Source organism: Chenopodium album, chromosome 12 (assembly GCF_948465745.1).
Source record: "Chenopodium album chromosome 12, dcCheAlbu1.1, whole genome shotgun sequence".
Lineage (NCBI taxonomy): Eukaryota > Viridiplantae > Streptophyta > Magnoliopsida > Caryophyllales > Amaranthaceae > Chenopodium > Chenopodium album.
In genome coordinates, this window is record NC_137845.1 from 19,647,444 (window position 1) to 19,660,208 (window position 12,765).

The following is a 12,765-nucleotide window of genomic DNA, read 5'->3' on the forward strand; positions in this document are numbered from 1 at the left end:
GTATTTCGCTTCTAAGTCAGTGGGTTTCAAACCACGGCACAATCGAAGGAGAACAGGTATTTGATTCGAATATGGCGATCGAACAGGTATTATTCATGGAATCAATAGGTATTTTTCCAACAAAAATCAACAAGGAGCTCTTGTCATTCTCATCTGTTATTGATTCAGAGTTAAAAACTGTTACTGGCTTACTGCTATAGTAGTAGCATCGGTAGGCATTTAAAATTTTAAGCAAAGTAAGCAAAGTAGTCCCACATTGAACAAAAATGAAAAGGTTAAGCTAAAACTTTAATATAAAAAAGCGCACCTCTAGGAGTTAAATTTCACGTAGCCACGCAATGTGCACAGAGGGAACTATTCTTTCGCCTTTTACTAAAGAATACCATGTGCTTGCTGCATTCAGTGGCATGCGTTTATTTTTGGAGGGAGTTCCTCGAAAGAACTTCCAGAAAATGGCAGTCACAAATTTTGTAAGTGTGAGTTTTATAGGGTTGGGCCGTAGAATTATAATGTAATTTGATTAAGAAATTAGAGATTTGAGGTAGAAGATGTATTAATAAAGCAAATTGATTGGAAATTTTACAAGAATTGGAAGATTTTGTTAGCACTGTTCTATATTAAGATATACTCTATGTAAACGAAATAGACCAACAGGTAGTGTAAATTGGGCCTCTCACAAGCTTGAAAGTGACCAACCAGCTGGCCTTTACTGGCAGTCTGGTAAGAGGGATAAGGGGTGTTAGTAATAACCATCCCTTATCCCAAGTTTTGTTTTAAAAGAATAACAAAAATAATTTAAGGGATAAAAGTGATAAAAAAAAATTTTAATCCCTCCAATTCTAGCTAAATTTTAAAAAATAAAAATAAAACAAAAAATAAAAAAATAAATAAAAAAGAGATTTGGGCGAATTGCGAATTTGTTCGATTGAACCAAGCAAATTCAATTTCACCCATTCTTCAAAAAAAAATAATAATAATAATAATTCACCCAAAGAACACGTCTCAAACATCGGCCGAACATGCCCATGGTTCAAGCGAGCGGTGGTGATTTGACGATGTCGATTTTCGATGATGATGAACAATTGTGATACAATTATGAGGATTGATGATGGTGTTTGATGCAGCCAAGCAGAGGGTCAAAGCCCAAGTTGGAGCAGCCAGCCAGCCAATTCGAATTGAAGAAGGAAAAGGGGCGGGTTTAAGGGGCAAGTTTCGGGGTTGACAAATTAATAGAGACGAGTGAATAGAATGGCTTTTGTATTGCTTGTTTATTATTCATCAATAGGTTGAGTATTTATACAAAACCTAAGAACATAAGATAGGAAACAATTTTCCTAAAAGATATACTTAAATAATATCTTAACATATAATAAACCTAAATATATTATTCTCCTAATAAGATTCATATGGAAAATATATCACACATATTTTCCGATATTATCTCTAACACCCTCCCGCAATCGTAATGGCAGTAAAACGAACGTTGCGATTGGAAATTCTTCAAGTTGTTGAAGCCGAGATGCACACTCTTGTGATGTTGCCTTCATTTTTTTTTCAATGATGAGAACGTTCATCTTTTCGAACTCATCTGTCATCAATCAAACAGGAACGTCGTTCTTTTCGAACCTGTAAATATAACAATTTTTTGTTTTTCCAGAGCAAAATCGAGCTCCAATCAAATATTGATTTTTCAGAGTAAACCACACTCAAATTTCTTTTTGGTCTTTCAGAGTAAACCACACTCAAATTTCTTATTGGTTTTTCAGAGTAAACCACACTCAAATCTCTTATTGGTCTTTCAGAGTAAACCACACTCAAATCTCTTATTGGTTTTTCTAAGTAAAACCAAACTCATATCCAAAGAAGCAAAATCATCCAAAGGAGCAAAATCATGCTCGAATAAACTAACTAAAAAGAAAAAAATTGCACAGCGGAATTTTTGGGTAAAATTTATGAATCCCGCCGGTGAGTTTAATTTTCTAACCCACCGGCAGGGGGAATTTTTGTGAAGTATCCCAAGATCTAACCTGCTCTTGATACCATGATAAATTAGAGAGAAGAGATAATAGAATGGTTTTTGTATTGCTTGCTTGTTTATTATTCATCAATAGGTTGAGTATTTATACAAAACCTAAGAACATAAGATATGAAACAATTTTCCTAAAAGATATACTTAAATAATATCTTAACATATAATAAACCTAAATATATTATTCTCCTAATAAGATTCATATGGAAAATATATCACACATATTTTCCGATATTATCTCTAACAGGGGTGCTCGGGTTTTAGGTTGGCTAGGGTGGTCGGGGTTTCAGGGTGGTTGGTGTTAGGGCCGGGGGTTTTGTGGGGGGATGCGGGTGGTCTGGTTTCAGGGTTGATGAGGTTGTAGTTACTTGTGGTGGGTGGTCAAGGTTAGGAGAGAGAATGAAGGTGATGAGTAGAGTTAAGGTGGTGTTGTGGTGGTACTTAATACTTTTGGAAGGGTGGTGGTGATTATGGTGGTGTGCTAAGGTGGAGATGAAAGATTGAAAAAAATAAATAAATAAAATAAAAATGAAAATGTAGAAAATAAAAATAAAAATACAAAAATTTAACCTGTTAAACAGGTCGTAGGTTAAAAGGCTCATTTTGAGCAGATGGAGATCAAAGGTGGGATTGTTTTGAGCAGAAAATCCAAAGGTGAGATTATTAGTTTCTATTTTTTCAATCTTTAAATAGTCTTGTCACATTAATATTTATGGACCATAAATATTAAGGTCACTATGTTTAAATGTTGCTATTTTAAAATAAAAGTTGTTATATAAATACCATGATCACCACTGTGCTAAAATGAAGGTTATCATGTTAAAATAAAATTGTCATTGTATTGTAAAAAAGGTCATAAATCTGATTGCCTTCACCTTGTGAAGCTGCTTCAGGGAAGCATAAAGGAGAAGTCAGTAGCTCAACTCATTGTTTGTGATATTATTAAGTTAACTAGCATTTTTTTATTACTGTAGTTTTGATTTCTGTCCTAGAAATTGCAACAAAGCAGCTCACCTTATTGCTAAATCCTCTTTGGATCACAATGAGCTTCGTGTGTTTGATGGAGGATTGTACTCCAGATGTATGGCCTACTGTCCTTTTTGACAAGGAACTTATTTAATAAAAGTCCTCGTTTGCTGATTGTCAAAAAAAAAAAAAAAAAAAAAAGTCATAAATGAGAGTTCAGTATAATACAAGGACCTCACTTTTTTATTTTTTCACCTTTAAGTACCTTTCACTTTTTTTTTTCACCTAGGATCTCAAATAACTTTTCCGATCAAAATTAATCAGCTTAAACCCAAGTATAGTTAAATGTGGGTCGTGGTACCTGGTTTGCATAAATTATGATGACGTGTACAATATTTTTTTGGGAAACCAGTAAACTTAATTACTTTTCTCTCCTCTCTCCTCTCTCCTCTCTCCTCTGCACCTTTCCCTTTCTCCTTTAACAACTCTTTTTCTGATCCACCATTCTCAATTTATCATGCTACATACTTTGTATTATTAGCCATAATCTGAGAAATCAAAAGAGAAAATAAGGTAGGAAATTCCGGTACTTCGTTTTATTTGCTGCGACTTTCAATTCTGACAGAAACAAAAGGAGTTAGTTGTGGCTGAAGCAGGAGTAGTGGTATATAGATATTTCAATTGATATAATTTAAAAAAAAAAAAATACAATTATTCCAATTATTTGTGCTTGTTTTGGAATTTATACCAAAAAAAAAAAAAACCCAATTATTTCATTTATGGAAGAGAATATCAAGGTGGTGTTGGGAGTTTGGGACTGTTGGCTCCATCAGCTCATGAAGGAAATAGAAGATGGTGGAGTGGGGATATTAGAGGAGAGAGAATTAGGGAATGTTTACCGTTTTTGTTGATATTTTCATTTGCATGTTTATTGGTGGGAGTTGGGGCCTTGGGGGTGATGTTTTGGGTGGAAGACTGGCAGTGGGTGTTTTTCGGCTAAAAATATACGAAATACTTGTAAGTTGTAAACTTGTAATAGACAAGAGGATGGTGAATATTAGGCCAAAACAAATTAGAGTTCGTGGGTTTCTTTCATGGATGAAGTCAAGTGGAGTTGAAAAGGTGTTTTACTTGGTGGATAAGGGCAGCGACAAGGTCCACCGGCAACAGACGAGGGGTTAGGGAAGAAACATGGTACAGACTACGGAGTAGTAGTTATCCCCTTTCTACAACTCTAACAAGGGACTGTTTTTTTTTTTTAATGAATGGTAAAAGGACCTGACATTTGTTGATTGAAAGACTTAAGTTTTTGGCCAGATCTTGGATGAGTTAGGTTTTTGGCCAAATCTTGATTGAAAGACTTAAGTTTTTGGCCAGATCTTGGATGAGTTAAGTGGCCTGAAAATTAACCAAAGGTCCTTAAAGGTGAAAAAAAAAAAAAGTGAGAGGTTCTTAAAGGTGAAAAAATAAAAAAAGTGAGGTCTTTGTATTATATTTAACTCTCATAAATGATTAATATATTTTGTAATGAGAGTTTTAATAATATACTAGTTAGGCCCCGTTCACTTCACCTTATTTTTACTGAACTGAAATTATTTTTACTAAAACAAAATTATATTTGCTGAAGTTAAATTATTTTTACTGAACTTAAATTAATTTTACTGAACTGAAATTATTTTTGTTGAACTGAAATTATTTTTACTGATTTTCTATTATAATTCTTCTTTAAGAAAACTGAATTGAACTTATTTTTACTGAATTGAAATTATTTTTACTAAACTGAAATTAATTTTACTAAACTAAACTTATTTTTACTGAACTGAAATTATTTTTACTTAATATTATTTTTTTAAGGTGAAGAGAACAGGGCCTTAGTATGAATAATAATTACTTAAAATTTCATGATAAAATTAGGGTCACTATATTCAATATAACTAGAAGTGTCAAAAGCACACCCGACCCGACCCGCCCGATTCGAAACTGATCTGAAAAATATCCGATTCAGATTTAGACTCGCGTGAACGTAACAATTTAGTATGACTTAACTTTAAAAATTGACCTAACCGACCCGACCATATCAGACCTGATCCGATCATTCGAATTGACACCCCTAAATATAATGTCATTTGGTACGTGTGGATCTTGGTCTAAAATAATGTCATCATGAACTAATTCCGCACAAAATTTAATAAAGGCTACTATATTAAAATCATAGAGTGACTATATTCGACATAACATTGACTAGCACATGTGGACCATATGTCCACAATAAATATAACTCCCTCCGTTCCCTAATTCAAAGTCTTTTTTGGTTTTTGTGCGGGATTTATAAAAGTTGTAAATTCTTTAAAACAAATAATTAAAAGTACATATGTGCATGTGGGGTTAGGGAGAGACAGAGAGAAAAAAAAAAGTAGTTTGGGAATAATTGAAAAGATAGAGAGAGAAAGTGTTGGAAATTGAAGTTAAAAGTACAAAAAAGTTAAAAAAAAAAATGACAACTCATCAAAAAGAGGGTAATAATGTCAAAAAAATAAAATAAAATAAAATACAACTTTTAAATAGAAAGAGACATTGTATTTTAGTTTACCAAAAAAAAAATAAGGCTTTGAATTAGAGCACGGAGGGAGTATTATGAATCAAGTACACAAGTGTTTTAGTATTATTATTTTTTTCTTATACAAAAGGAGGTAATAAAAGAGGGATAAAAAACGAAGAGGAAAAGAAAATATTGTAATCCCTCCATTTTTATTTTCAAATGCATCACTTGCATTTACATGGAATTTCAAGAGAGTTATTTGCTCTAAAATTAATTGTGTAAATGATGCAAATGGATGATTAATTTATTTTGATAAAAATACAATGTAAACACATGATATAGATAAAATATAAGTGAAAGTAGTTTCTAAAGGAAATCATGAAAGAGAAAGACGTGATAAAATAATCTGGGTAGAGATTTAGGAAAAGAGAAAGATTAAAATATGGTAGTATAAAATCACCAAACATTAAATTGAAACATTTTTTTAAAAAGCACCTAAATAAGCCAAACGATTTATTCAAAACAAAAATACCCTTGATCAATGGTAATGGGCTTGAATCTTTCAAGGAGTGATTGTTACAGTCTATAGTGCTAGCCCAATATAGGGGATACTATTTGGGCCTGAATATTTTACCCTCAAAAGGTTGGCAATACTTTACCCAGCCCCAAAAGGTTGGTGATTATCCCCAGCATTTTTTCAATTCATATAAACTCTTAAATGAACTTGATTTATATTAATTGATTGTAGACCACTAGCATTAGAGACCGCATGATTGTTTTATTGATAAAAAAAAAAGTCATTATATTAAGAGAAAGGTTATTATGTTGAAATAAAAGTCATTTTGGTATTATAAAGGCTATAAGAGGTTATGTTTAAAAAAAAAAAAATTAAATTCTTCCTATACTGATCAATATAAATAATAAAAGTCACTTTATTAAAATTAAGGTCAATATGTGGAACATAACGTTGTACTTTAGGATCACAATAATATTAAAGGTCACACAAGTTTTAATAAAGGTTACTATGTTCAGTGGTGTATCCAGGAATTCAAATGTGTGTTTGGAATCGTTACAAAATAAGATATAGCCCTCCCGGTCTTTTTTAGTTGCAACGTTGGGCATTTTACACTTGTCAATGCAAATTCTATAACTTCAATATCTTAGATTACATTTTTGTAAAAACTAAAGAAAGTTGATATCATTAAAGCACTTTTTTAGACGAATTGAATCTAACAAGATACCATTTAACTGTACTTATTTTTTCCCAACATGAGAATCACAAATTAAAAAAACAATAAAAGAAGTATGTGTAAATATTGTAAAATTACAAATGTTGCAATATTAAAAATGAACGTAGGTTTACATGGGAATCGAACCTTTGTCCTTGAAGCAAAAGGGAATTTTTTTTTAAAAGGCTAAGAAAAGAGAAGCAAAGGGGGAAAAAAGGCTAAAAAAACAAAGCAGAAGAATTTTTTTTTTTTTTTTTTTTCAGAAAGCCATAAGAGTGGGGGTGAGAATCGATACCAGGATTTCCTGGAATCGAAAGCAAAATAAATTAATGAATCCCCCATAATATTGGGTAGTGTCTTAGAAATCAATCGTTTAACAATAGTTTTCATCAATAATCCATGAATTTTATAATAAGAATAATAATTACTTATTCACTTATTGTACAAACTTAAGGCGATGTGAAATTATAAATGAAGCTAGCTAGAGGGGGTAACGATGAAACAGCATGCATTATTGCATTGACTAAATAATTAAAAACATATCAATAAAAGAATAATAATAATATGCACAACAAATTGTTTTTTTTTTTTATCATTGTTTTAATAATTTTCAAAAGGTTGAAAGTCAACTAACATTCTGGATTAATCTTGCATAATTTATGTTCAAGTTTACAAGTTGTAAAGGATGAAGTTTGTGGTGGATGCGTGCATCAAGACATAATTAATTTTGATAATGATGAAATACAATTTTTTAATGCAAATTTTTTATTGAGAAAAATGTCATCTAATTGTTATATAAGGCAAAACACAAGAACCAACTTTGTCATCCGAGGTTATTAACAAACCTTAATAATATAAGTAATTACGATTAATAAACTAATAATTAAGCAAAAGTGTGTTATCGAAAAAAATGGCTAGTAAGGTTTTGTTTATATTACTAATCATAGCAATTTGTAGCACTTTTGTGATTTGTAATGCAGGTGGTTCGAAGAAGAAGTTTCATAACAAACATAAAGAAGGTTGGAAAAATGGTCATGGTTCTGATTCTTATGAGCCAAAATATGATAATGGTGGCCTTAAGGATGATTTTTACCATAAGAGCTGCCCTCGAGCCGAAGAGATTGTGCAAAGTGTTACAGAAAGACATGTCTCTAGTAACCCAAATTTGCCTGCAAAGCTCATAAGGGTGCTTTTCCATGACTGTTTCGTTCGGGTATGTATTTGAATTTTTATGTACCTATTCTGTTCTTTTGTAGCTGTAACATTTGATATTTTTCGCTTGTCAATGTATTTTATAACATTAATTTATTTTTTATTGTTTTTTTTTAGTAAAACTATACCAAAATATCTTTGATTATCTCAAGTAAACTTTTACCATAATCAATTATCTTAAGTAAAATATACCAAAATTTCTTTATTTGCAAATAATAACTTAGAAAACACACACTCTCCAAAAAGGCAAATCTAATATATATATATATATATATATATATATATATATATATATATATATATATATATATATATATATATATATATATATAAAGGGGAGTTTTTCTTTGAGTTTTTAGAAAGCCATGTAGGATTTAAATTTCTTAGCGCGCCATGTAGGATTATAAATTTAAGTTGTAGCCAATTAAATAAGAGATTATTAATTTCTTTTACAATTAAATAATTCAAATGCCACGTAAGCAAAATTGACGAATGAGATTTTAAAGTTTAATTAATTAAATACAAAATATTATCTTTTGAGATTAGGAATTTAATCTAATATTTTAAAACTAATATAATAACAATTTTAATCACGTAAATATGAAAAATATTTTTTTTGAAAAAATACTAACAAATCGTGCATCGCACGGGCTTAATTCATATTACCCATTATTGTAACATAATGTCTGTTATAATTATTCCTAATAAAAGATCCAATAATGTTACAATCAACGACTCATTAGAGAAGTTGCAATATTGTAGCAAATAGACTACATACTAAAATCATCCATTGATCCATCATGTTCTGCAAGGGTAGTTACCGGGTTGCCTCCAATATCCTCATCCCCTTCAACTTCAGGTATATAATAAGGATCTGCATCACATTTATCAAATTCCAAATCTTCAAGCGCGTGTCTTCTTATATAGTTATGCATAGCCATAGTAGCTGCAATAAGTTTCTTTTGAGTTTATTTAAGTTGTAGCCAATTAAATAAGAGATTATTAATTTCTTTTACAATTAAATAATTCAAATGCCACGTAAGCAAAATTGGTAAATGAGATTTTTTAGTTTAAACTGATTAATATAATATATTATCTTTGATATTAGGAATTTTATTTAGATATGTAACAAATTTTAGCACATAAATAAAAAAAAAATGTTTTAAAAAATTCAAACAAACCGTGCATTGCACGGGCTTCATTTAGTGTAATAGTAAGACGGGATAAAATTATCTTCAAAGTATCTAAAGTTATCCTTTATACTATAAAAAGTTAATATTTTTCTAATAATAAATTTTATTAAAAAAAAACTTATATTGTACTAGATTAATCATATTAGCCTTTATAGTATGTAATTATAAACCTATAAGAAATTACACATTAAAATAAAATTCAAACCAACGACAAATTAAAAGTAGTTACTCTTTAAAGGGTTACAATTACTATAAAAGTAGATAAAGTTATCCTTAAACTGACCGTTTTACAATAAAATTAATATACACCGATCCGCCAAACACAAGACTTATTGCTTAAAAAAAATGCTCGGGGATTATCTAAGTTTCTAAATAAAAGACTTACTGAGTATATTATAAATTTTATGCACATATAAACTGAGTACATAAAAGTTGGATTACAATTTTGGATTATTTTTTCTCCTTGTGGCTAAATAGGCTACCTTTTGTGGTAAAAAAAAAAAAAAAAAAAAAAATCATATGTTGTATGTAGGGGTGTGATGCTTCAGTGTTATTAAACTCGACGGGTAATACCCAAGCGGAAAAAGATGCAAACGCCAATCGAAACTTAGCAGGGTTTGATGTTATTGACAATATTAAAGCAGAAGTCGAGAAAGAGTGCCAAGGAACTGTGTCTTGTGCTGATATTTTGGCTCTAGCCACTCGGGACGCTGTTTCTCTCCAAGTAAGTTACTTCCAATTTATTAGTAGTTACGAATTGAAAATACCATCCCATACTTGATATTAGATCGCTATGCATGCTTAAAACTTAAATTGTACACCCTCCATTTCTAAATAATTGACACATTTGACTTTTTCACTATTCATTAACTAGCTTTGACTATTTTATCATGAAATATATTGTTAAACATACATTAATATAAAGTTTCATAATATATCAACTTTATACACGAAGTGTTTTTTTCTTTTACTATTAATATAATCATATATATCTAAGGTCAAACTAGTACATTGACATGTATGCCAAGTTTGGCTGTGTCAATTATTTAGAAACGAAGAGAGTAATACGACTACTCATAAAAATAGAATGGATGTAATAGTTGATTGGTCGATCTAAACATAATTATACTAATTTTTGCTATTAGTATGGGAGGCCATTATGGAAGGTGCCAACCGGAAGAAGGGATGGAACAATATCATTGGCTTTAGAGACTACAACTAATATACCTTCTGGTGCCTCTAACTTCACTGTCCTATCAAACATCTTTGCCAATAAAAGTCTCTCGGTTCATGATCTCGTCGCTTTATCAGGTATTCATGGATATTCAAAGCGATTGTTGTTGCATTATTAAGTGCTCATGAACACTCGATCATAAAAATTTATTACTCTTTGTGCGTAAGTGTTTGCCCCATACCTCAATTCTCATTTCAGACTTGTCAATACGTAATTTTAATAATTATAATATCAGTCGAGACAAATTATGAAATGTTCCACTTTTCTTTTATTATCGGAATTATCCAACAAAAAAATCAACAATAGTAAAAATATTATGGGACGTTTGATAAAATTGAATTTAATTTTGTTGTGCCTAAAGTTTATTAACTTCTAATCTCCAAAAAAAAAAAAGTTTATTTACTTTATTTCTAGGAAAATTTGTTGAAAACCATCTTATAAAAATCAAATTTTGTTGAAAATCATCTTACAATTTTTTTATTTTAATTTATTTTTTATTTTATTTTTTTATTTATTTTTTTTTGTCAAAGCACACATGTTTTAAATTTTTTTTTTTATTTAATCCCAACACTTTTCGGATTTCGATATCAATTGACATTTTCGGCGTTTATTAGCATGTGCACCTCACGTGACCTACCTAACCCCACTTTTCTATTATTTTTGCCCCCTTTTCCCTTCATTCATTCCCCCTTCGTCACTTACATTTCCGTGCAATTATATAAAAGGATATAAAAACCAAAGTATGATGAAGAGGATTAACGAAGAGGGGAATGAATGGAAGGAAAAGGGGGGGGGGGAAATAAAAGAAAAGTAGAGTTAAGTGGGCCACGTGAGGTGCACATGTTAGTTAACGCCGAAAATGTAAGTAATTAGTCGGAACCTGAAGAAATGGTGGGACTTAACAAAAAAAAAAAATTAAAACAGGTTGCCTTGACAAAATTTTTTTTAAAACAGGTGTGTTTTGACAAAAAACAAAAAAAAATTATAAGATGGTTTTTAACAAATTTTCCTTATTTCTATCAAGTACATTATTTTCTTATTTCCTTAGATTTTATACGTTACTTATTAATGAAGGTGCACATACAATCGGAGTTGGTCATTGCAACTTTTTTAGCAGAAGAGTATTCAACTTCACTGGAAAAGGAGATCAAGACCCATCATTAGACCCAAATTATGCAGATTTCTTAAGGACTCAATGTAAAAACTCAACTGATCGCATAACCACTGTTGAGATGGATCCCGGAAGCTCGCTCTCATTCGACAACCATTACTTTAAGATCTTAAAGGATCGTAAGGGTCTTTTTGTATCCGATGCTGCTCTCCTCACCGATGATGATGCTCGAAGATTTGCCTTAAAACTTCTTAACCCAAAAAAATTCTTTGACGAGTTTGCCAAGTCTATGGAGAAAATGGGAGCTATTGGTGTGCTTACTGGAAGTCAAGGCCAAATTAGGAAGAACTGTAGTTTGGTTAACTAATTTAAAGTACATTTTTAATTAACATCATAGTCATAATGATATAACTGATGTTTCCATAATTTTATTACTTGTTTTTTTTTTTTTTTTTTTGAAACCTTATTACTTGTTTATTTCAATGACAATAAGGGTTCATGATCATATATAATTCATGTGTAAAATTGCATATTTTTATTTATCTTTCCCAACCTCATCAATAAATTGATGTCAACATGATTCCATCCAACGTATACACTAAGGAAAAGTCAATGTATAACATAAATAACATGATGTTAAGTTGTTAACATCCAATCTGATATCTAATCTAGTCTATCTTGATAGATTTGGCGATGTTCTCGTGACATTTTTTCTTTCACTAGTTCAGAATTTGAAACTTGAATTTTAAGATTGTTATGCCATATCTAGTCTGCACTGCCGGAGCCAGCAGGGGACAGCTATCACCCCACCTAAAAAAAAACGCTTAAAACTATGATTGTGTGCATTATTACATCTTATCAAATGAGATAGATGAGGGGAACAGAATCAAACCAATTTTTTTTAAAAGCGTTACAAAGGCAGTTAAAGTAGATTTAGGTCTTGTTTGGGAGTTAGCTGTTAATTGTTAGAGATTAGCTGATTGAGTTAGCTAATTTGACTAACTGATTATATTAGTTGTTTGTGTAAAAGTGTTTGGTAAGTAGCGGTTAGCTGTTAGCTATTTCAGAGATAAAATAACCAAAAAGCTATAAGCTTTTCCAAAAAGCTCCTAATATGAGCTTTTTGAAAAAGAGCTTTTTTATCACAAAACTCTCTTCCAAACCTCTAACTACCAAACACCCCAAATAGCTTTTTGAGTTGGTCAAACCTCTCTTTCCTCTCAAACCTCTTTTTTTCCCTCAAACCTCTAAC

At 30.9% G+C, this 12,765-nt stretch overlaps 1 non-coding gene across 1 annotated transcript; it reads left to right on the plus strand.

The window, feature by feature from the left end:
* Nucleotides 1-329: 329 nt before the first annotated feature.
* LOC145573281 (U5 spliceosomal RNA) lies at nucleotides 330-445 on the plus strand. Its single transcript, XR_014097331.1, has one exon. It is a non-coding gene; the product is annotated as a U5 spliceosomal RNA (small nuclear RNA).
* The last annotated feature ends 12,320 nt before the right edge of the window (nucleotides 446-12,765 follow it).